Source organism: Myxine glutinosa, chromosome 2 (assembly GCF_964187855.1).
Source record: "Myxine glutinosa chromosome 2, kmMyxGlut1.1, whole genome shotgun sequence".
Taxonomy (NCBI): Eukaryota; Metazoa; Chordata; class Myxini; order Myxiniformes; family Myxinidae; genus Myxine; species Myxine glutinosa.
Window position 1 is genome coordinate 104,822,029 of NC_136262.1, and position 23,563 is coordinate 104,845,591.

Consider the following 23,563-nt stretch of genomic DNA (forward strand, 5'->3'; position numbering starts at 1 on the left):
TAAAAACAAATAAAAATATCGGCAATTTTAGGCGACCTTGGCCTTTTGACCTCAAAAGCAAAAGTCTTCAGTGACTCAACATGCAAACCCTGCTCAAATTTAGTCAATCAAATGGAAATTGACGATTTTATGCAACCTTGACCTTCGACCTAGAAAATATAGCTTTTCATTGGTGAACCAATTTGGTGACCCAATATGCAAATTATTAAAATTTCAGGTCAAATGGATGAAAATTGACGATTTTATGTGACGCTGACCTTTGACCTTTTGACCAAATTATTAGTTTGTCTTCTCTATATTCTCGTAATAAAACTTTTTTACGATTTAAAAAAATATAAATTAAAAGAATTTTAAGAATTTTAATTAAAATAATTTTTTTAATTTAATTTTTTTAACGAAATAAGACAAATTTTTGACAAATCTCCCTTGACATATCACGAGCCTTCGATACGGTCTGGCACCCCGCTCTGCTCACCAAACTCTCCTCTTTTGGTATCCATGGAAATCTCCACGCATGGCTGGCGGACTTCCTCTCTTGTCGTAGTCAACGTGTGGCCCTGAATGGATTTCTCTCATCTCCCCTTCCTGTTAAAGCTGGAGTTCCCCAAGTCAGTGTTCTAGGCCCTGTGCTTTTTCTGGTCTTCATCAATGATCTCTCTGACTCTCTTGAAAATCCTCTCTATCTCTTTGCTGATGACTCCACTCTCTGCCGCTCCATTCCTCATCCCTCAGATCGGCAGTCTGCAGCCTCCTCACTCTCTGCAGACCTGGACAAAATCACAGACTGGTCAAACAAGTGGAACATGTCTTTCAATCCTGACAAATCTCACACTCTTACGATGTCTCTCCGAAAAGACCAACTGGACAACCCTCCCATCCACTTTCTGAATAATCCTCTCCAAGAAGTTCTGTCACTCAAGCTTTTGGGTCTCACTATCTGCCATGATCTTTCCTGGGAAAAGCACATTTCAAATCTGGCCTCCAAAGCCAGTCGCCGACTGGGCATCCTCCGTCGTGCGAAGTCCTTCCTTGGCACACCTGAGCTCCTAACCACATACAAGGCTTTCATCCGCAGCTCAATGGAGTACTGCTCTCCCCTCTGGTCTGGTGCTCCTGCCTCACACCTAGCTCGTCTTCACGCTGTTGAAACCAAAGCGTTCAGAATCATTGGAATCTCCGGCGATGAAGCTAACTCCAAGGGCCTCTCACTCACTCACCGCAGACAGGTTGGTGGTCTTTCCGTCTTCTCCCGACCTCTCTCCAGCCTTGCTCCCCCAGCTCTCTCTGGGCTCTGTTCCCCAAATATTCCTACAGGTCGCACAAGATCTGCCTGCAACCCTCTTATGGTTAAACTGCCAAAATCAAGACGCTCTGCTCACCTTCACTCCTTCATTCCTCTTTTCTCCCGCCTCTGGAACAAACTCCCTCACTGTCTTCAATCCCACTCCTCCCTCCAGGTCTTTAAAACAGCTGTTCACCACCATCTCTTATCTTCCCCCATCCAAAACCTTCATCTTTTCTACCCCCGCTAATTTCACCCGAGATCCACTTTTTTGAAATACCAACTTCTTTCCTGGAACGCCTTGGTGTACTTGTGTTTTATACTTCTCCCACCACCTCCCCCCCTTCCCACGCCTCCTCCCCCAAGCCCTCTCCCTCCCACAGATCTCCCGATGTCCCTGCTCTCAAAGGTTGTGTTTGTGTGCTTCCCCTTCTCTCCCTATCTTGTCTACCGCTCCCCTTTTTATATACTTTGTGTGTCTGTTTGATTTTTTGTGTGTGATGAATGTTAGCTCTTTCACAAGCCTCGATTCTGTATACAAAAAAATAAAAAAAATAAGGTAAATTAAAATTTTAGGTCAATTGGATGAAAATTAATAATTTTCGGTGGCATTGACCTTTGACCATTTGATCTTTTTACAAAAAAAAAAATTGTCTCCATATTCCCATATAATAAAGCTTTGTTTAAAATTTCATGAGAAAAGCTCAAATGGTTAAAAGTAACGGCTCGGACAGACACATAGAAGTGATTACAAAATCCGGTGTACCACCGCGTGAGGGATGGCCTAACAATGAGAAAGCAGCACATGGGTCTTGGCCCCAAGACCAAAGTAAACGGTAAATCGAAGGTTGTCAAATTAACACGCATGCATCTTGGTTCTCCGGCCAAAGTGGACAGTCAAACAAAGCTCGTCAAACAAATGTACACAGTCGTGCACTTTGGGCCAAAGGTCACACCTCGTGGTCATAAAAAACCCATCCATCCTAACCTAAAAGGTCAGAGTGCGTGATGGTCATACCGCAAACATTTTCTGTTTGGTGACCTCTGGCGTTCAAAAGACTGAGTGTATCGCCTACCAAGAGTTGAGCTGGCAATCTGTCCCATGGAGGATTATATCCAAATAGCACCTTGTAATTAAAATGGCTACCATGAAGCCCTAGTGCCACACCAGCACTTGTTGCAAAGGTCCTGACCGAGTGCCATGTCTAGGGCTTGATATGCATACAAACTCATTCAATAAAAATGAACCCACACAATCATATTTGTAACCTACAACATGAGCAAATCAAGGCTGAAAGCTTCCAAATCCAACGAAGAATGGTCCCCTCTGTAATCAGCGTTTCCAAACGGCGCATTCAGGCTCGATTTACGGGCGGTTGCTGCGCACCAAAGCTGCTTTTGCCCCAGGCACGTCTCTCCAAGCTCACACTGGAACAGACCATGCCCGGTTGTGCTCATCGTCCGAACAACAGCAGAACAGATCCAGATCGATCGTCGGGCAGGAGGGATGTCAGAGGGTGTTGATCCAAATCCGAGGTTACCTGCCACTCCTAGGCTGTTATATGGGTGGACAGTTGCTTATTCGCTTTTTGGGATGACTAATGATGCCCTCAAAACTGGTGTGAGGTTAGGTGTTGGCATGCTGATGTGAGTACTTCAACCATATTTGTTTGTAGGCCTTATCTTAGCAAGTAACTTCACTTTGTTGATGAAACAATTTGAGATGTTGATGAAGTCATTTATTTGTCATACCCTGTGTAATCTGTCTTTAGGTTCTGGACATTAAAGATCCTCAGGTAACTTGAGAAGCGAGTGAGCCATTGTGTGCCGGCAACCTGGCTAAATTCCTTGCCTAGATTTTCAATGGGATAGGTTAAATAAAGTAAATGTAAACCTTTTTCAGGTAACGATGAGGACGCGGTTAGTACAGCGAAACCAAGGCGTTTCTTTTAAAAAAAAATTCACTTAAAAATGTTTTTAAAATTTTTTTTAAAATTTCTTTTATTATAAATTTTCTACCGGGAATATGAAGAGAGGAGAGGAGGAGAGGGGAGAGGGGAAAGGGAAATGGGAACATGGAGGGGGAGGATGGGTAGAGGGGAATGGGGAGGGGAAGGGGGAATGGAAGGAGGAGGTGATGGGGAGGGGGGGGGGACAAGAGAGGGGAACAGGAATGGGGAAGAGGGAGGGGAGGAAAACGGTAATGGGGCGGGGGGGAGGAGAGAAGGGGATGGGGAGGAATGACAGGGGGGATGGCAGCGGGAAGGAGAGGAGTGAGGAGAAAAGAAGAGTAGGAGTGAGGAGGGAAAAGAGAGTGAGGGGAGAGGAGTGAGAGGTGGGGAAAGGACAGAATAAGAGTGAGGGGAGAGGAGAGTGAGGGGTAGAGAGGAGTGAGGAGGGGACAAAGACCTGCACAACGTTGGTTGTTAATATATTTAGTACCACAAATGATACAACGATACCAGTTTTTATATGATACAGAAAGTTTGTTTTATATATATACAAGTTTCATTAGGTAGAGTACACTATATACTGTGTATATATATATATTGTTACGGTTTTTAGAACCTTCACTTTGTAAATTTTAGTAAATGTTCCCTTATAAATGATCCCCTGTAAATATCCCCATTAATTGGCTTTATTAAAGATCGCACCCAAGTTAGTCCATGCACAACACGTAGAGCACCATAGGACCTAGTTAGTCCATGTACAACACGTAGAGCACCATAGGACCTCTCTGTAGTTATTTCATTATTATGTGTTTCAGTTAAGGATCTGTTCCCAATAGTTGAATCTGCGTTGCATTAATCAAATAAGATAGGCGCCTTTCAATTTCCCCAATCATCTCACCCGCTCTTCAAAGTGCAGTAGCGGTAGGGCAGCGTTCGCTGCCGTTTGCCTTGGGCTGTTTGCTGGCACCAAGCCACCATTACGCACACGGTCTCAAGCTGAGGAAAAAGGGGGCGGGACACCAGAACAAGGTGCGGCACGTCAACTCACTATCGGAGGTGGAGCCAGCGAGCCCTTGTCGGCCAACCAGGGCCGAGGTGAGCCGACCGGTAGGCGTGTCATCGGAGCCGGCGGCTTGATACAACAACGGACAATAAAAGCGGCTGCGAGGGACTGCTTCAGTAGAGGAGGTGAGAAGGAGATGAGTGAGAGGGATGAGTGCGTCGACAGATGAGTGAGAGGGAGATGCGTGCGAAGGATCGTGAGGCAGAAGAGTGGGTCCGCTGACATTACGCGATATATTCACATTGTCAGACCGCGTGAAAATATACGTGCAGCTGCCGCCGGGTTTCGCCTCAAGCCCGGAGCGTGGACCGGAGCGTGGACTGGAGCCAACCTCGATGCTGTGCATTTGCCCGGACCTTCCTGCCCTGCCGTCTGCCTGGACCTTCTCCTCCTTCCAGCCATTCCTTCCTGCCATTCCCTATTCGTGTGAGTCTGTTTGTTCTGTTGGGGTTATAATATAAGACTGTTTTAAGGCTGCCCTGTGTACCTGCTTCTTCTTCTTCTTCTTCTGTATATTCTTTGCCTTTTGTTTCCTCTTCATTTCGTGTAAATAATTAATAAATAACTGTTATTCCTTACTTTGGTTTCTTCTTCCCCCGATGGCTTTTGTCCTGTCTCCAATTGAGTACCTGTGGCGCGATTTGGCCCACCGCTATAATCGGGTTAGTCTATTGCTAACGGCTCGGATCGTGGATTGCTAAACCACTCGGCAATTACCATCACATCCGTGGTTCGAGCAGGGACTCATTTCCCTGCTTTGCGGAGAGATTGGTGAAGGTGTTTGGGAAATCCTTGACCAATCACCCTGGCCAATCTCATCCCGCAAAGGAGCGAGATAGTTCCAGGACCGGCAGAGACGGCCAGCTTAACAGGACAAGGGGATTAACCCCCCCTTGCTAACGGGAGTGCCGTCCCCCGGATCCGCAACAATTGGTGTCAGGAGTGTGGGATTGGACCCGAACCAAATTTTCACATCTGAGAAATTTGGTCAAAATTTGAAGCGGCCGAAATTCTTATTAACACATCCAAATTATAATCGTGCCATGGATGATCAAGGCGATCGGATGCCGGTGGGGGAGATAGAAGAGGGGTCAGAGTCAACCCAGGACCCCAGGGAACAATTGGGGGTAATGGAAGAGGGGGTTGAAGAAGGTGTGGTAGTGGGAGTTGCAGGCACACAAGATGGCGGCACCTCGCACATGGCAGCGGCAGCCAAGCCCGCTGTGCAAGCCGGGTTTTACATTGGGATGTCCTCGACTGAATGGAAAGCACACTTCGATGCACAAATGGAAAAATTGAGGTGTGGAAACGTGACTGAGGAATCCAGAAGGGCAATAAACATATGGGCCAAATTTCCAATGGGAAAGGAAATAAAAAAGATGAGGGAGGAATCCGGGGGTGATATAAAAAAATTGAGGAAGGACATTGATCGCATGTTGAGCGGGAAGGGCGCATTTGTACACGACAAGGTAGCGTGGTGTGAGGAATGCGGGAAAAGCGAGTTGGAGCAAGGCGCAGGTAACTGGACGGGCATAGAAATTGTGACCCGGGGTATGGGGAAGCCGGCGACCACCGAAGTAGTAGAGAAAATTGTAGTAGAGCCAGCGGTCGTCGAGGAAAAAGAAATCAAAGAAATTATAGTTGAAATGGAAAAGACAACGGAGGTAGTCCAGGAATTGAAGGGAGAGATGGATAATGCACAAAGTCTGGATTCGCATCCTGATGCTGTGCTTATTAACCCAAATGAAAGTTTGAGGTGTTGGAGCGAAGAGGAAGAAGCGCCCAGGTGAGTCAGCCTGTATATTGTGCGGGGAGATTTTGCAGGAGGATGTTTGCCGCAAAAATAATTTTCGGGCGCTTGGGGTCGCGACGGCACCCGGGCGCCAGTGAAAGGTCCCTGGTGAGATGTAAGAGTGTGAATGAATGCACGACAGAGTGTGATAGTGGGAGCGATTGTGAAGATTGTGAAACAGAGTGTACGGAGTGTGACACGGAGAGTGAGATGGTGGTGGCGCGGGTGCGGGAGAGCACACCGGAGTGCGTGAGTGGGTATGTGCTGGAATGCACACCTGTGGTGAGTGGTAAGGAGTACGTACCGGGAGAGTGTGCGCAAGAAGGTGCACAAGAGGAGTGGTGTGTAACAGGGAGTGCGGCGGTGGAATGGATGGAGTGTGTGGAATGCATGAGAGGCACTGAGACGCCGGGTTTTGTGAGTGTAAACGGGGTCGCGTGTGGATGTGAGCATGTATGGGGAGCGTCGACGTTAAACGGGACAGCGTTCAGACCGACGTTTAGCCGACGTGAGCTCCTGGTCCGTGCCAGGCTTGGTGTACTGTGGGAACCGGCGGGGATCGGTGTTGCGTCGCTCCTGTTCGGAGCGTCGTGCACGATTCGGGCCGGGCCCCGCCCTGCACGGTCGATTCCGAGCTTTGCCGGGCAAGGCCACCGGCCCGGTTCGAGGGGAGGTAGGAGGGGTCAGAATGGCGCCCTCTTGTGGTGGCGGCGTTCCACCCGGGCAAGGCTGGCCCACCGCGCATGGGAGCGAAAGGCCCTGCGTAGGGATGGTGTTTTGAACCTTGGCCCAACCAAACCTCCTCCCATGAACCGAATGCCAGACGGACCCAACTGCAGGAGACCAAACCACCCGCATTCATTGCTCGGCTTTGCGAAGCCGAGCTTTGTACATGTAACGACGCACCGAGGCTCAAGTTTAATGGACATTTGGTAGGGATAGTGAATATGATTGGCAAATTGGATTGGCAAATTGGATTGGCAAATTTGGAAATTGATGGCAAAAGGTATATGGTGTAGAGGGATGGTAAATCCACCATCCCTCCCATCCTACCAGGGCACATGAGCATTAGTTTATGGGGTGGCTGTGCAAACTAGCCCAGGAGGGTTAGGATAAAATGATAGGGATTTAGAAATGACAGCAGGTAACTGTAGATTTAAGTAGCGACATGTACCTGTAGAGGGAACGTAGCAGATTAGTGGATTATAATGACGTGGGTTGTGCATAGAATAAGGGATGACTGGGGGAAGCACTAAGTTAGAGGGGAAACCAGCTAGCCAGATGATGCAGTTGTGTTTGTGGTGAGAGTGATGAAATGAGGAATTGGTATGAAAGTGCATGCTAGTGCTGGTTACGAAATGAGGCAATGCTCGTGAATGATGTGTGTGTGTGTGAAAGTGAATGAGCAGAGCATTGTGGGCATGTGAGTAATTGTGATTGTGCATTGAGTTGAGTGTATTGCATTGAATGAATGAGCCTGGGAGGAAAGGAGGGTGCAAGTGCCACCAGGTGTGCAGGTGACGCCAGGTGTGTGGGCTCAGGTGTGCAAGCGAAGCACAGGTGTATGGAGAATGGTTGTGTGGAATAACTAGTATGGAATAGATGGAATGGAGTATGGAATGGATGGTGTGGAGTGAGTAATGTGGAATACGTGGAGTGGAGTGGTTGGTGCGAAAGGAGTGGATGGGGAAGATGGACCCCTTCACGAATACCCGGGGAGGGTAGTTTAAAAGTAGGTAGAGGGAGTAGGTAAATTGTGGTGGATATTGGCATCTGTGGTGCGAGTAGTTGCACAGAGTGTTGGATGGGTGCATTAGTGGAGTCAATTGGCTGGGCGTGTGGCCTGTTAGTGAGTGTGATTGGTTGAGCACTCCGCCACTGTTAGGATGTCGGCCAGGTGAGGCCACAGGTAGGCTCTGGGAGCCAGTAGAGTTGTTCAATATATCTGTGCAGACAGCATATATATATATATATCTGTGCATTGTCTGTCCTGTGTTGTGTTGTGTTGTCCTGTCTTGTGTTGTCACTGAACTACTTTCTCAAACTTTTGCGAAATCGTACCAAACTTCTGGTATGCACATATCTCTCCCGTCGGTATGTCCTAAGGATATAAAAAAAAAAAATTCCCAATATATATATATTTTTTTGGAATTTTTTCGGGAATTCTTTTCTTTCCAACTTCAATTGTTTATAAAATGTGATATCACGTATATTACAAATACATTTGGAGGTATTTTGAATGATGTGGTGGTGACACGTTTTTAAATGACGTGGTGGTGAGGTGTTTTTAAATCACATGGTGGTAAGGTGTTTTGAATTACGTGGTGGTGAGGTATTTATAATTACGTGGTGGTGTGTTTTTAATTATGTGGTGGTGAGGTGTTTTGAATTAGTTGGTGATGAGGTGTTTTTAATTACGTGGTGGTGAGGTGTTTTGAATTACTTGGTGGTGAGGTGTTTTTAAATGACGTGGTGGTGAGGTGTTTTTAATTTCGTGGCTGTGAGGTGTTTTTATTACGTGTTTTATGGCTGTGAGGTGTTTTTAATTTCGTGGTGGTGAGGTGTTTTTATTACATGTTTTATGGCTGTGAGGTGTTTTTATTACATGTTTTCTGGCTGTGAGGTGTTTTTATTCCGTGTTTTATGGCTGTGAGGTGTTTTTATTACGTGTTTTATGGCTGTGAGGTGTTTTCAATTTTGTGGTGGTGTGTTTTTATTACGTGGTGGTGAGGTGTTTTTATTACGTGTTTTATGGCTGTGAGGTGTTTTTATTACGTGTTTTATGGCTGTGAGGTGTTTTTATTACGTGTTTTATGGCTGTGAGGTGTTTTTATTACGTGTTTTATGGCTGTGAGGTGTTTTTATTACGTGTTTTATGGCTGTGAGGTGTTTTTAATTTCGTGGTGGTGAGGTGTTTTTATTACATGTTTTATGGCTGTGAGGTGTTTTTATTACATGTTTTCTGGCTGTGAGGTGTTTTTATTCCGTGTTTTATGGCTGTGAGGTGTTTTTATTACGTGTTTTATGGCTGTGAGGTGTTTTCAATTTTGTGGTGGTGTGTTTTTATTACGTGGTGGTGAGGTGTTTTTATTACGTGTTTTATGGCTGTGCGGTGTTTTCAATTTCGTGGTGGTGTGTTTTTATTACGTGGTGGTGAGGTGTTTTTATTATGTGTTTTATGGCTGTGAGGTGTTTTTAATTTCGTGGTGGTGTGTTTTTATTACGTGGTGGTGAGGTGTTTTTATTATGTGTTTTATGGCTGTGCGGTGTTTTCAATTTCGTGGTGGTGTGTTTTTATTACGTGGTGGTGAGGTGTTTTTATTACGTGTTTTATGGCTGTGCGGTGTTTTCAATTTCGTGGTGGTGTGTTTTTATTACGTGGTGGTGAGGTGTTTTTATTATGTGTTTTATGGCTGTGAGGTGTTTTTAATTTCGTGGTGGTGTGTTTTTATTACGTGGTGGTGAGTTGTTTTTATTACGTGTTTTATGGCTGTGCGGTGTTTTCAATTTCGTGGTGGTGTGTTTTTATTACGTGGTGGTGAGGTGTTTTTATTATGTGTTTTATGGCTGTGAGGTGTTTTCAATTTCGTGGTGGTGTGTTTTTATTACGTGGTGGTGAGGTGTTTTTATTATGTGTTTTATGGCTGTGAGGTGTTTTTAATTTCGTGGTGGTGAGGTGTTTTTATTACGTGTTTTATGGCTGTGCGGTGTTTTCAATTTCGTGGTGGTGTGTTTTTATTACGTGGTGGTGAGGTGTTTTTATTATGTGTTTTATGGCTGTGCGGTGTTTTCAATTTCGTGGTGGTGTGTTTTTATTACGTGGTGGTGAGGTGTTTTTATTATGTGTTTTATGGCTGTGCGGTGTTTTCAATTTCGTGGTGGTGTTTTTATTACGTGGTGGTGAGGTGTTTTTATTATGTGTTTTATGGCTGTGCGGTGTTTTCAATTTCGTGGTGGTGTGTTTTTATTACGTGGTGGTGAGGTGTTTTTATTACGTGTTTTATGGCTGTGAGGTGTTTTTATTCCGTGTTTTATGGCTGTGAGGTGTTTTTATTACGTGTTTTATGGCTGTGAGGTGTTTTCAATATCGTGGTGGTGTGTTTTTATTACGTGTTTTATGGCTGTGCGGTGTTTTCAATTTCGTGGTGGTGTGTTTTTATTACGTGGTGGTGAGGTGTTTTTATTACGTGTTTTATGGCTGTGAGGTGTTTTTATTCCGTGTTTTATGGCTGTGAGGTGTTTTTATTACGTGTTTTATGGCTGTGAGGTGTTTTCAATTTCGTGGTGGTGTGTTTTTATTACGTGGTGGTGAGGTGTTTTTATTACGTGTTTTATGGCTGTGCGGTGTTTTAAATTACTTGGTAGTGAGGTGTTTTGAATTACTTGGTGGTGAGGTGTTTTGAATTACTTGGTGGTGAGGTGTTTTGAATTACTTGGTGGTGAGGTGTTTTAAATTACTTGGTAGTGAGGTGTTTTGAATTACTTGGTGGTGAGGTGTTTTGAATTACTTGGTGGTGAGGTGTTTGAATTACTTGGTGGTGAGGTGTTTTGAATTACTTGGTGGTGAGGTGTTTTAAATTACTTGGTGGTGAGGTGTTTTAAATTACTTGGTAGTGAGGTGTTTTGAATTACTTGGTGGTGAGGTGTTTTAAATTACTTGGTAGTGAGGTGTTTTGAATTACGTGGTGGTGAGGTGTTTTAAATTACGTGGTGGTGAGGTGTTTTGAATTACGTGGTGGTGAGGTGTTTTAAATTACTTGGTAGTGAGGTGTTTTAAATTACTTGGTAGTGAGGTGTTTTGAATTACGTGGTGGTGAGGTGTTTTAAATTACGTGGGAGTGAGGTGTTTTGAATAACTTGGTGGTGAGGTGTTTTGAATTACGTGGTGGTGAGGTGTTTTAAATTACGTGGGAGTGAGGTGTTTTGAATAACTTGGTGGTGAGGTGTTTTAAATTACTTGGTGGTGAGGTGTTTTGAATTACGTGGGAGTGAGGTGTTTTGAATAACTTGGTGGTGAGGTGTTTTAAATTACTTGGTAGTGAGGTGTTTTAAATTACTTGGTGGTGAGGTGTTTTGAATTACGTGGGAGTGAGGTGTTTTGAATAACTTGGTGGTGAGGTGTTTTGAATTACGTGGGAGTGAGGTGTTTTGAATAACTTGGTGGTGAGGTGTAATTGCCCCAAACTTCCAGTCTGCACCTACCCCTCCCGTATGTATGTGCTGAGGGGTTCTTTTTTGAATTTTATATATTTTTTCAACCTAAATCGTCAACCTAAATTGTTTATAAAAATGTAAAATCACAAACACTACAAATAAATTTGTGCAAAATAATTGTTTGTAATATGATTGGTGTAAAATGTAAATCATGCCAACACAGCAACTCAGGTACAGTCATTATCCTCAGCCAAAAGAAGCCCGTTCCTCAGTATTGACGCTTATCTGTGTAGGTATCATGCTTCATCTGTCATGGGTAGGTAGAACCACCTCGATGTAAATAAGTAGAGGATCTGTAGCCCATATAGTCTAGTAGGAAGACTAGGTCCCCCTGCACCCCCCGGAGATATACTTCTAATCAGTGTTTCTAGATTGGAAACAATGTGTAGAAAATGACTAGCTATGGCCCCAAGCTGAAAAAATGTCCCACATACCATTTTTATGCAAATTACTGCTGCCATTATCAAAAAAACGATTTTTGACATATCTCAGCCAATATTGCAGATAATTGAAAAATGAAGGTGTCTAGACCCATGTTTTGAAGGGCATAGATCATGATAGAACTATTCATAACATGATTACATGTGTCTATGGTATACTAGTATGCATATTAATGCTGTAATTACAAAATAATCAGTTTTACAAATGATAAGGATACGTTAATACTGCAGATAACTTAACATGGTACATAAGGGGTCTAAACCCAGGTATTTTCAAGGTTAAATGTCAACAAGATGCTCCTGAGTCTTGCATAGGGGCGGGACATTGGCAGTAACATTGGTACCACTCAACTTTTCTTCCCACCATTGACTTTGTATTGCGAGAGATTTTCACTTGCTTATTTAAAGGTTTCTCACCCAGCCCACGTAAAATCTACCAACTCCTGCTGTTAACTCCCAAACATATTTTTTTATGTTATCCAATCACAGTGCAGAAATGACAGACTAGAGATCCAAATTAGTGCTGCTATAGCTGCCATTTTACATTTCCATCCATGTAACATGCGCGCTCGCGCGCTCGTATCAATTGGTAATGTCGCGCGCTCGTATCAATTGGTAACGTTGATGTTATTGAATACCTCAGTTGAAAGTTCAGTCTTCCATTCCATCTGTGTGTTGTTCTTGGTATTCATCCTCCAATCTAGCCAGGTAAGATGCTAACTATAATGTTACTCACACTCTTGACTTCAGTTTCTGCATGAAATCATAAACAGGCAGAATAACAGCTGAGCCAGCTAGCACCATGTTAGCTAACGTTAAAGCTAGCCTCATCTATGTACAGTATGTTCCTAATGTCGGTGTAACTTAAACTTTTGTTAATGCCAAACATGAGACATATCTGTTGACTTCTGTATATGAATTGAACCAGAAAGAGGCACGACAGCTGAGCTAGCTACAGTAACTTAGCACAATGTTTCATTGGCCTAGATAGCTAACGTTAGTGTGGAAGAATTTAGATGTTTTAGCTATTAGCACTTTTGATGCCACTAAACATGGTTTAGTCAGCTAAAAAGTACCCTAGTGTAGAACATGACTCAGAACCTCTGTTACCTCACTGAAAACTCAGAGCCTCCTTTCACAGGCACTTTTAACATTTTAACTTTTAACTTTCAGAGAGTGTAAAGACCAACCATGGCCACCAACAGCTGAAGACATGGAGCTCAATCCTGAAGACATCCTACCTCCAGACCTTGTCCGCTTTCTCAGCGTGCTAATGACTGGCAAGGAGGGCATCGAGACAGAAAAGGTGAAGCGTCTGGTCTTCTCCATTGGACAAGATCTGTGCCGTGCAGTGTCAGATGGAAAATGGAAGTTACCAAAGCACATTCTCCTCTGTGTGACTGTAAGGCACCTGTTCCGAAGCAAACAGCTCACCACAATACTACACAGGCTTGGACACTCTGAGAGCTACGATTTCGCCTTGGAGTTGGAAACTGCTCTCGCCAAGGTCCTGGATGAAGTCTCAACTTATCGTACACCACAAATTGTGACAGGAGAGGGCAACCTTGTATTCCACTGTGAGTGGGACAACTTGAATAAAACCACTACCAGTGTGCACGGCAGCAACATTGTAAACAGTGCTGGAGGAATCATGGTGCAGGAGGTCAAGCCCGGGTTCGAGAGCAGCAAGGACCGAATGCTACCTACCATCAATAGGTCACAACAGCGTAGCCTGAAGGTCGACACACCAAAAACTCTCCCACCCTTGCACTTTACTCGCGTTGGCCCGAAGTTCCCTGAAGGCTCATCATTCACACCGCCAGCAGAGAATGACACAGTCTATGCCACTACGATGCAAGAGTACTACATCTGGCTCTTCATCAGATACATCGGAAGCTGTGGCCTGCAGCCTGTGCCTGGGCTAGGGGGTTTCACCTCTGCAACTGGTTCTCCCCCACCCAGCAAATCAACAGTCGACTACTGCACGCCTATCCACCAACCGATCACAGACAACGCAGTTGTTCGTGAGCTACTGAAGCGTTCCGAGGCAGCAACTGCTGAGGTGGGTCAGAGATGGGTCCTGAATACATTTGATCTGGGTGTCTGCATGAAAGCCCTTCCCATCATCTGGCGCTGGCCAAATGAATTTGCTAGTCATGTAGTAACGATTGGACCCTTCCACACATCCATGAACTACATCGGGATGCTCACTGGACACAAGATGCGTGGTTCTGGATATGCAGAGATTCTCTTTGAGGCACAACTAGTAACAAGTGGATCTCTCAAAGGTGTTCTCAGTGGAAAGGCCTACGCAAAGTCCCTCTTTTGCCTCAAAACAGTGTGTGAGGCAATGGAGAGGCTGTTGATGGAGAGATTCACTGAGGAGGAGAACATCATGATCTCTGACCCTGCTGTGCTTCTCAGAATGACCCAGTCTTGCAACCGAGAGCACCTCGATGAAGCCCTCAAAGACCCCTCAAGCAGTAATTTGCATAAAAATGGTATGTGGGACATTTTTTCAGCTTGGGGCCATAGCTAGTCATTTTCTACACATTTTTTCCAATCTAGAAACACTGATTAGAAGTATATCTCCGGGGGGTGCAGGGGGACCTAGTCTTCCTACTAGACTAATATGTCGGATTAAGTGTGTCTTCATCCCCGCCACGAGGGGGCGGGGCATGTTAAGTAGTTGAAGGGAATATGCTAACTCCATTGTGTGTCGTTCCCTGCTGTGAACATCCCGGTGTCCCTTATGGCAACGCATTCTTGTAGACATTAGATAGGCCCTTCGTGCACATATTAATTAACCCCCCCCCCCCTTTCAATGACTGACCAAAAGAACTGACCGGAAAGACAAGCAAACATCGGCCGCGCAGTGGTACACCATGGCTTTCACACATTGACCAGGCAGGCTGGGAGCCACGCCCATAAGGGCTCTTGATTGGCCAGGGGGAGGGGCGAGCAACAAACACCACACCGATTGGCAGAGTAGGGGAGGACATGTGATTGGTCAAAGGAAGGGCAGAGAGCTTCTCCGTGATTGGGGGTGAGAAAGGTAAAGGAGCGACACACTGATTGGCCACCAACCGATGAGACCACGGCCAATCAGTGCGGAAGGCGTGAACATACGACAACAAGCTACGCACTGGTTGGAGGGAAAGCGCCGGTGACGTAAAAAGGCATGAAAGGCGACGAGTAAACGAGGCATTGGTTGGTGGAGGAGGAGGGCTGACGTCACACCGCGAGTGACAAAACCTCTCGCTCACCGGCATTTTTCGTTTTCCTCTCTTCCTTGGCCCTCTTGCTCTGGACTGTCCGATTGAGCTGTTCCCTTTGTCCTTCTCGTGTTGGCTGCCTACCTGTTGGACCTCCCTTTTGCCCTTGCTTTTCGTCCCGTTTTGGGAGTTTCGCTTCGAAAGATGTTGGAGCGCCGACGATTCTCTTCCCTGGCGTTCACGTCCGAACGGCGAGTGTACGAGCTGCAGCAGCCGGGAGACCATTGCGCGCTCGCCTGCTTGGTGCGAAAGGCCTGGTGAACGGGGGCGCGGGGAGACTGGCGTCGGACGACGGTGCTCCAGCCCGACAATTCCTGACGGACGCTACACACCACAGACAAGCCAGCACAAACGCAAACACGACGGGTTCCTTTATTTGAATATTCCTTCGTCCGTGTATTTGAAGTGAAGTGTGGGAGCGCTCCATTAGAGGGTTTTAGGCTTAATCATCGCGTTTCCTTGTTCTCGCTTTCGTTTAATAAATATTTCTTTTTTGTACATTGAATTCTGGTTTTCGTTCGGTTGAATTAATTTCCTGCAGGTTCGAGGGCTGCCGTCGGAACCAGAGGTAAGGTACTTCAGCATCCCCCTCACTCTTCTTACCCTCCTCCCTGCGTGCATGAACTCTGCCATATTTGAACTGAACGCCTTCGGAGTTAAAGCTTGCTCAGTTGATCTGGTTCCTTGGTCGGTTTTTAAATCCAGAGGAACACGACAATATTATATATATATATATAGATATATATATATATTGTAACGGTTTTGAGAAGTGTAACGAATTTGAGAGGTGTAACGGTTTTTGAGAAGTGTAACAATTTTGGAGGAAGTGTAACGAATGTAAAAAGTATGGTGTTATGTGTAACACCTGGTAATGTAAATAATGGTCGCAGCCGTCCTCCTAGTTAATTCCATGAAACTTACACGCAGGCCACGATATATCTTTTTAAATAGTGTATTTCCTTATTCCATGTAGGCTAAATATGTGTTTCCCACTAGATTGACTCTGCATTGTATCAAACGAAATAAGCGTAGGCCCTTCCAATTTCCCCAAACATCTCCGCTCTCCAAAGTTCCTTTCAAAAGGGGGTGAGTGGTGTTCAATCCCACAAGCCGCCATTGCCCATGTGCTAATCTCGGAGAAGAAAGGCGTGTCTCCACCTCGTCATAGAGGGGAGGAGTGAGCCAACCCCACTTGGCCAACCAGCACCGCGGTTAGCGACCCGGTAGGCGTGCCCTCGCAGCCGGCGGCTTGATTCCGCCCGGAGTAATAAAAGGGACTGTAAGGGACTGCTTCACAAGATGACCTGGGAGATGACCTGGGAGATGAGCGAAGAGGCGACATACGAGAGGGGCTGTGAGCTGAGCTGTGAGCGGTGAGATGCGAAACGCTCCAAGCCAAAGAGGAGAGGTACTCGGAAAGGAAACCAGCTTTGGAGAGACGCGCTGAAAGGAGGGAGACGGCTCCACCAGAAGGAGAGGAGCAGGTGTGCCCGAGCCAGCGCGTGACGTCTACAGCATCGGCAGCGGATACGCGACGAAGGGTTTTCCCGCCAAAAACCGCGAGGAATTGAGAGCTGCTGCCTCTGACCCTGCCTCCCTCTCCAGCAATCCACCTCAAGCCCTACCTGCCTGCAATATCCCCCGTGTAAGTGTGAACGTCGTCTGTCCTACTCGTTGTCTTGGGGTTAAGTAAATTGAATAGAATAAGCTAACGATGCACTGTGTGACTGCTTCTTCCATCCATTGCTGTAAATAATTTTGGTCGCTCTTTCTTTTTGCTTGTGTGTGTATAATAAATCTGTTCTTCCTCCGTACTCTGTCTTCTTCTCTTTTCCTTCTCTTTCGGTCGCTTTAGAGGTTTCCCGATTGAATATCTGCGGTGCGATCTGGTCAACGTCGGGTGGAATCGGGTTCTAATCGGGGAGTAACTGTTCGGACGCGGTAATACCAACCGCTCGGTAAAATAACATCTTTAACCGCGTCCGCAACAATATATATATATATACAGTCATCCCTCGTTTATTGCGGGGATTACGTTCCAGAACCCCCCGCGATAGGTGAAAATCCGCGAAGTAGAAACCATATATTAATTTTATTATTTTTATATATTTTAAGCCTTTAAAAACCCTCCCCATACTCTTATAAACCTTTCCCACGCTCTTATAAACCCTTTCTACACTCTTAAACACACTTTTGAGACCCATCCTTAGTCCTTACGTATTAGAAAAATATTTGTACGTGTATATATAGCTGTACAGTACATTGATGCAAGTTCTTTTATAATTGCAATTAATTAACAAACAAACATACACATATGATCATGGAACTACACAAGTACAGTACAACAAAGTATTTACATTGATGCAAATTGTGTTTTTGAAAGCAAAAGGCAATAATTGACAAAAGTGCCTTTAATCAAACCTGAGGCCTAAGCATAAAGAAGTCTTCATGAGCTATTCAAAATAGAGATGATGATTAATTTTGAAAATTAAAAAGAAATGCATTAGCTTCCTCTTGCATATGCAGCAGCTTCCTGATGGTTAATTTGTTGGAAGCAGTGGGGGGTGGAGAGGAGGTGAGGGTGGTTATTCCTGATCTGATGCAGTGATGAAGCAGATATCTCATCTGTATCAAAAGGTAATGACCGAAAAATCCCATCCTCCACAACCTCGGTCATTCATGTTACTCAGCGACTTAATTTAATTGCAGCTTTAGACAACATCATCGAAATCGTCATCATGATCATGTGTCTCTAAGTTGTAAACATAAGTTATTGTAAATTAGAGGTTACCCAAAGTATGATGACTCTTAAAACCATATTGATCATTAAACTGCAGGACACAGTTTGGCATCAACCTTGCAAATTACTTAAAGTAGCGAAGAACCGTCCAAGAACCCTCCTTACGGATGGGTTAATTACCCCCAGAATCATGGACAAGTTAATTACCCCCAGAATACGGGACTTTCAAAATGCACGATTCTTTGTCTACTCATTTATAATGCGTATTTTATTTCGATTTACTCTAATATTCTTTTAATATAGGTTTTAATTAATGTTATATTTTTATTTTTATTATTATTAATTTTTTAGGCTAGAAAATGCTTATTTTACCGCAAAAATAATTAAAATCTAAAAAAATAAAAATACCTATAGGACGCAGAATCCCGCGATATCTATCTATAATTCCAGTAATCTCTGTGTGTATGTTTGTATGTTTGTATGTATGTATGTATGTTTGTCTGTGACCGCTGTTTCTCGACAACCACGGGTCCGATATACTTGCAACTTGCCAGGTATATTGCTGGGGACCCGAGGATGTGCCTTTTCAAGGTTTGAAATTAATCGGACAAGTAGTTACCGAGCTATGGCGATTTCTTTACCAAACACCGCAAGCCGTTCGCTTTGGACCAAACCATTGCATGTAAATAGAGGGGGGGGGGGGGTTCTGTGGTCGTTGCGAATGGACCAAACCATTCATGTAAATAGAGGGGGGAGGGGGGGTTCTGTGGTCGTTACTGCCACGTGGTTTCAAAGTTTTTTTTTTTTGTTGTTGTTGTTTGCACGCATGTTTTTTTGCACCCACGTACGGGCACGCCCTAGGATGTTTACACACACACACCCCTACACAAATTTTTTTTTTTTTTTTTGGCAAGGAACGGGCACCCACGTACGGGCACGTCCTAGCTTATATATAGTAAATAGAGGGGGGGGGTTCTGTGGTCGTTGCGAATGGACCAAACCATTTCATGTAAATAGAGGGGGGGGGATTGTCACCGTACTCGCAAGCCGTTCGCTTTGGCTTTGCGAATGGACCAAACCATTTCATGTAAATAGAGGGGGGGGGATTGTCACCGTACTCGCAAGCCGTTCGCTTTGGCTTTGCGAATGGACCAAACCATTTCATGTAAATAGAGGGGGGGGATATAATTTTAGATATATATATAGTACGGGCATGCCCTAGTAATGAAAAATCCGATATATAATTTTACATATACTAGCGAGAAAAACCCGCGATGTACCGAAGCCGCGAAAAGTGAAGCGCGATATAGCGAGGGATTACTGTATATATATATATATATATATATATTGTTGCGAATATGGAATTTGGCCTCCATATCCGCTTGTAAATATTCCCCTATTTTCTCCAATACTCCCCAACTTTCCCCAATCCCCCATTCCCTAGTCCCATTGCATGTAAATAACAATCAGTAGAGCCGACCTTCCCCTTCTTCCCCCATTAAATGTCGTGCCCAGGTCCACCGCACCACACGTAGACAACTTTCGGACATCTTCCTAGTTATTCTTAATCTATGTCAGTTAAGGCCTCGTTTCCATTAATTATGACTCTTCGTTGCACCAGAATGTGATTATATGGCATCAGTAGTGAGTTTAGGACCTTTCCCATACCTCCTTCCATCTTCTTCCCCAACAATTACAACAACAACAGAGGAGATGGCGGCGGAGCGGGGGAGGATGCGTCCTCCCACCGGCTCGATTAGCTCCAGACCATGCGCTCCACGGGGTTACCACGAAGGGGCTCCTTGTCAGCTCCTCGTCAAGGGCGGAGCCTGGTAAACCCCCCGCACGCACCCAATGAGAAGCAACGTGCCGATTCCACGAGGCGGAGCTAACGAGCCGAGGGCGTGTCACTCCCCGCCGGATATACGCGGCCCCGCGCCGGATGTGACGTCAGATGCGCCTGAACTACGGAGAGCAGAGGAAGCCACCGCCACCCCCAGCGCGACGATACCTCCCCGCATCTTTGGACCGGACCGAACCGGGTCGATTCTGCCCTGAGCCCAGGTGCACCTGGAGCCATCGCTACCCGCCTGTCCTTTGCATCAATCCCCGTGTGAGTCAGCCGTTGTCCTGTTTACCTGTCGTCTGTTGGGAATAATATAAGATTGTGTCTAAGTGCTTGTCTTTCTATGCTGTCCCTCTTGTAGTTGTAATCTAACCTTCCGCCTTAATATAACCTCCTCCGGAGGTCTTGAGAACTGAACCCCTGGTGTCGTATTGTGTTATTGTAATCCAGCCGGGTGTCTTCTTTTTCTTATTGAGCCAGCATCGCGCGACTAGTCAACGTTCGGGCACAATCGGGTAACTTGTGCAGACGTGGTCATACCATAAAACCGCTCGGTAAATAACATCCAAGCCACGTCTGTAACAATATATATATATATATATATATATATATATATATATATATATTGTTACGGTTTTTAGAACCTTCACATGAATTTAGTATTAAATTTCCTTATAATTAACCCCTGTGTACATTTCCCCTTAATTGGCTGTTAATTGAAATAAGTGCACCTTAGTTAGTCCACATTGCAACATGTAGCAAATCGTAGGCCCTTTCGTAGTTATTTCATTATTCTGTGTTCCAGATAAGGCTGTGTGTCCAATAATTGACTCTACGTTGCATCAAATCAAATAAGATAGGATCCCTTACTATATCGCCGTGGCCTCCAAAGCGCCAGTACGGCGGCGTTCGCCACCGTTGCATTGGGCGGTTGTCATTGGTGTCATCTTCACCCCAAGACTCCATTGCACACGAGGCCAGGAGGGGGGGAGGAGCCGTGGGATCATGGGTGTGGCCCACCTCGTCACCCAAGGTGGAGCCAAAGAGCCCTCGCCAGCCAACCAGCGCCGAGGTGAGAAAAACCGGTAGGCGTGGCATCGGAGTTGGCGGCTTCATCGCACGAGGCGCAATATAAGCGCGCGCGCAAGCCTTTTCAGGAGGACAGGAGATGTGTGATCCAGCTGAGAACAAAGAGAGGAGTGATCCAGCCGAACCGAGAGAGAGAGACCGGAGGGGGTGCTCGTATTGCGGCAATAGGCCGAGACCCTCTAGGCCCTATTGCCGGTCGGTGAGACGCGAAGCTGTTTTGCCGGGTTTTCGCCTCGAGCCCGGAGCGTGAACTGCGAGCATGGACCTCAACGCCTGACCCATCTGCCCCGGACCTTCCTGCCGAACCATCTGCCTGGATTCTTCTCCCCCTGCCATCTTTACCATTGCCATTTTTTCCCATTCGTGTACGTGAGTTTCTTGTTTTGTCTTGTCCCAGGGTATAAGTTAAGCCTGTATAAGTAAAGAATTGCACTGTCTTCTGCTCCTTCTGTAAATGACCTTCGTTTCTTCTTCTTCTTTGGGTTTTGTGTAAATAGTAATTAATAAATATCTGTTCTTCCGTACTCTCCTGGTTTTCATTCTCATCCGATCGTCTTCGTGATTTCCTCGATTGAATACCTGTGGCACGATTTTGGCCAAACGCTTATGAATCGGGTTAGTCTTTGCTAACGGCTCGAACCGTGGACTGCTAACCTGCTCCGCAAATACCATCTTGTCCGTGGTTTCGAGCAGTACGTGTCTCCCTGTTTTGCGGAGGGATTGGTGAAGGTATTCGGGAGAACACCTTGACCAATAACCCTGATCAAGCCCACCTCGCAAAGGAGCGTTACAAGTACCAGGACCAGAGACGCCCGGCTCAACAGGCCAAGGGCATTAAACCCCCCTTGCTAAGGGGAGCACCGTCTCTGAGATCCGTAACAATATATTGTTGCGGTTGTGTAGCCGGCCTTCTCCCCTTATCAAGGGGGGATTGATCCCCTTGTCTTTACTAGCCTGGCGCGAACCGAGACCGATTACGTCCCTTCCGGACAGCGCAAAATAGGGTTTCGGGACCAAATTCTCGCTCGTACCTAAGTACTCGCGCTGCCCTGGAAGCGAGGAAACAAGCCTCGCACGAACCACGTGTGATGGTAATACGCCGAGCGGTTTGCATACACGTGATCCGTGCAGTTATAATTAATGGAACCCGATTGGAGCGATGTTATTCGTGCCACGCTTAGTCAATTGGAGAAATCACGGGAACGATCGAATTCAGAAGAAAGGAAGAACAGATAGGTTTAATGGGTATCACACGTATATACAGTTCAGGACGAAGAGACACAGGGAAATCCTTATACAGTCTTATTCTTAATTCCCAAAGACAATGGGCCCGTCTGACACACACGGGGATTGCAGATGGGCAGGATGATGTTCAGGCCAAACGCGCCGGCTTGGTCATCCAGGAATGGTCCCGTCCGGCTCTCCTCGGTCACAGCACATCCCGCGATGATGGCAAGCAGGCGAAGACATGGCCACGTAGCGCGTCTCTCGAGCACAGGCGGTATATCGGGGCGAACGGCAGGGAGGGCTTTTATGGCAAAGGGCGGTTACGCAGCTTCGTTGACTCGCTTGGCTGGAATGCGCAAGTTATAAACGCCCTGGCTGCGCCCACGTATCTTTAGCGATATTAAAGTTCGTACAGTGCGAGTGATGCAAGTCCTCTTCCTGCGCGTCCTCTCTCTCCTCTACCAGTCCTGTTCAAGTCCTCTCCAACTGCCGTGTGCATGCGAGTCCTCTTCCTGCACGTCCTCTCTCTCCTCTGCCAGTCCTGCCAGTCCTGCCAGTCCTGTTCAGGGCTTTGCGCATCGGGTTATATAGCCCCGCCCCACGAGCCTTCTGGAACTCACCAGACTCTTCTCACCACACCCTCTGACGCCACCACCTCTGAGTCCTGATTGGTGGCTCATGCTTACCGTCATCGCCTCTGCCGCTCTGCCTCGACTCTGCCCCGATCCTCCTCCGCCGCCCTCGTGTTAACTCGCTCAAAATGAACTAACGGTAACAAACTGTATTGAGGTTACGGACGTAGGATGATCGGTGGCGTTAGGGCCTATTTTCCTGGCTTTACACAACGCAGGATTAACACTGGAAGGGGCCTACTCTCACATATACTAAGACATAACTATACTACAAATGAGGCTACATGTTGCTCGTGTGACTATCTATGGGGGGCAACCTTTAACCTTTATTAAGCTCACTGTACAAATCTCAAAACCGTAGCAATATATATATATACACAAAGAATTAAGTTAAGCACCCCTACACAACGAATTAAGGTAAGCACCCCCTAATATATATTCTTTGTGTATATGTATACATTGGCATATATTCTAAGGTATGTGAGATCAAATAATGATTGGTATGACATTAGCAATTATCCATTGATGAAATTGAGTGATCAAAGTGAAAAAAAGTGATTGGTTGAGTCAGTGATCCGATCACGTGGGTCCTACACACGTTATTGACGCAAAGATCGCTAGAGGTCTTCTCAGAACAATGACTGTACGTTAGAAAACATAAACGTCATCCACACTGTCTGTGATGGACCTATAGCTCCATACTTAAATTGAGGTGAAATTATGCCTAAAATTCCCAAAAAATTTCACCTTAAATTATTCAGAATAAAATATTGAAAACGGCATGATTGTTATGTTTTTATGTGACCATAATATCACTTCTCCAGAAAATATAGCAATATCATGGGTATATTACACTGTTTTGACGACAACAAACTTGTAATGTGCGAGGTTGTAAAAAAACGGGGGGGGGGGGGGGGGTGCTTAACTTAATTCTTTGTGTATATATATTGTTGCGGATATGAGGACTGTATTTTTTTTATTGTGTGTATTATTATTATTGTTATTCTGCGC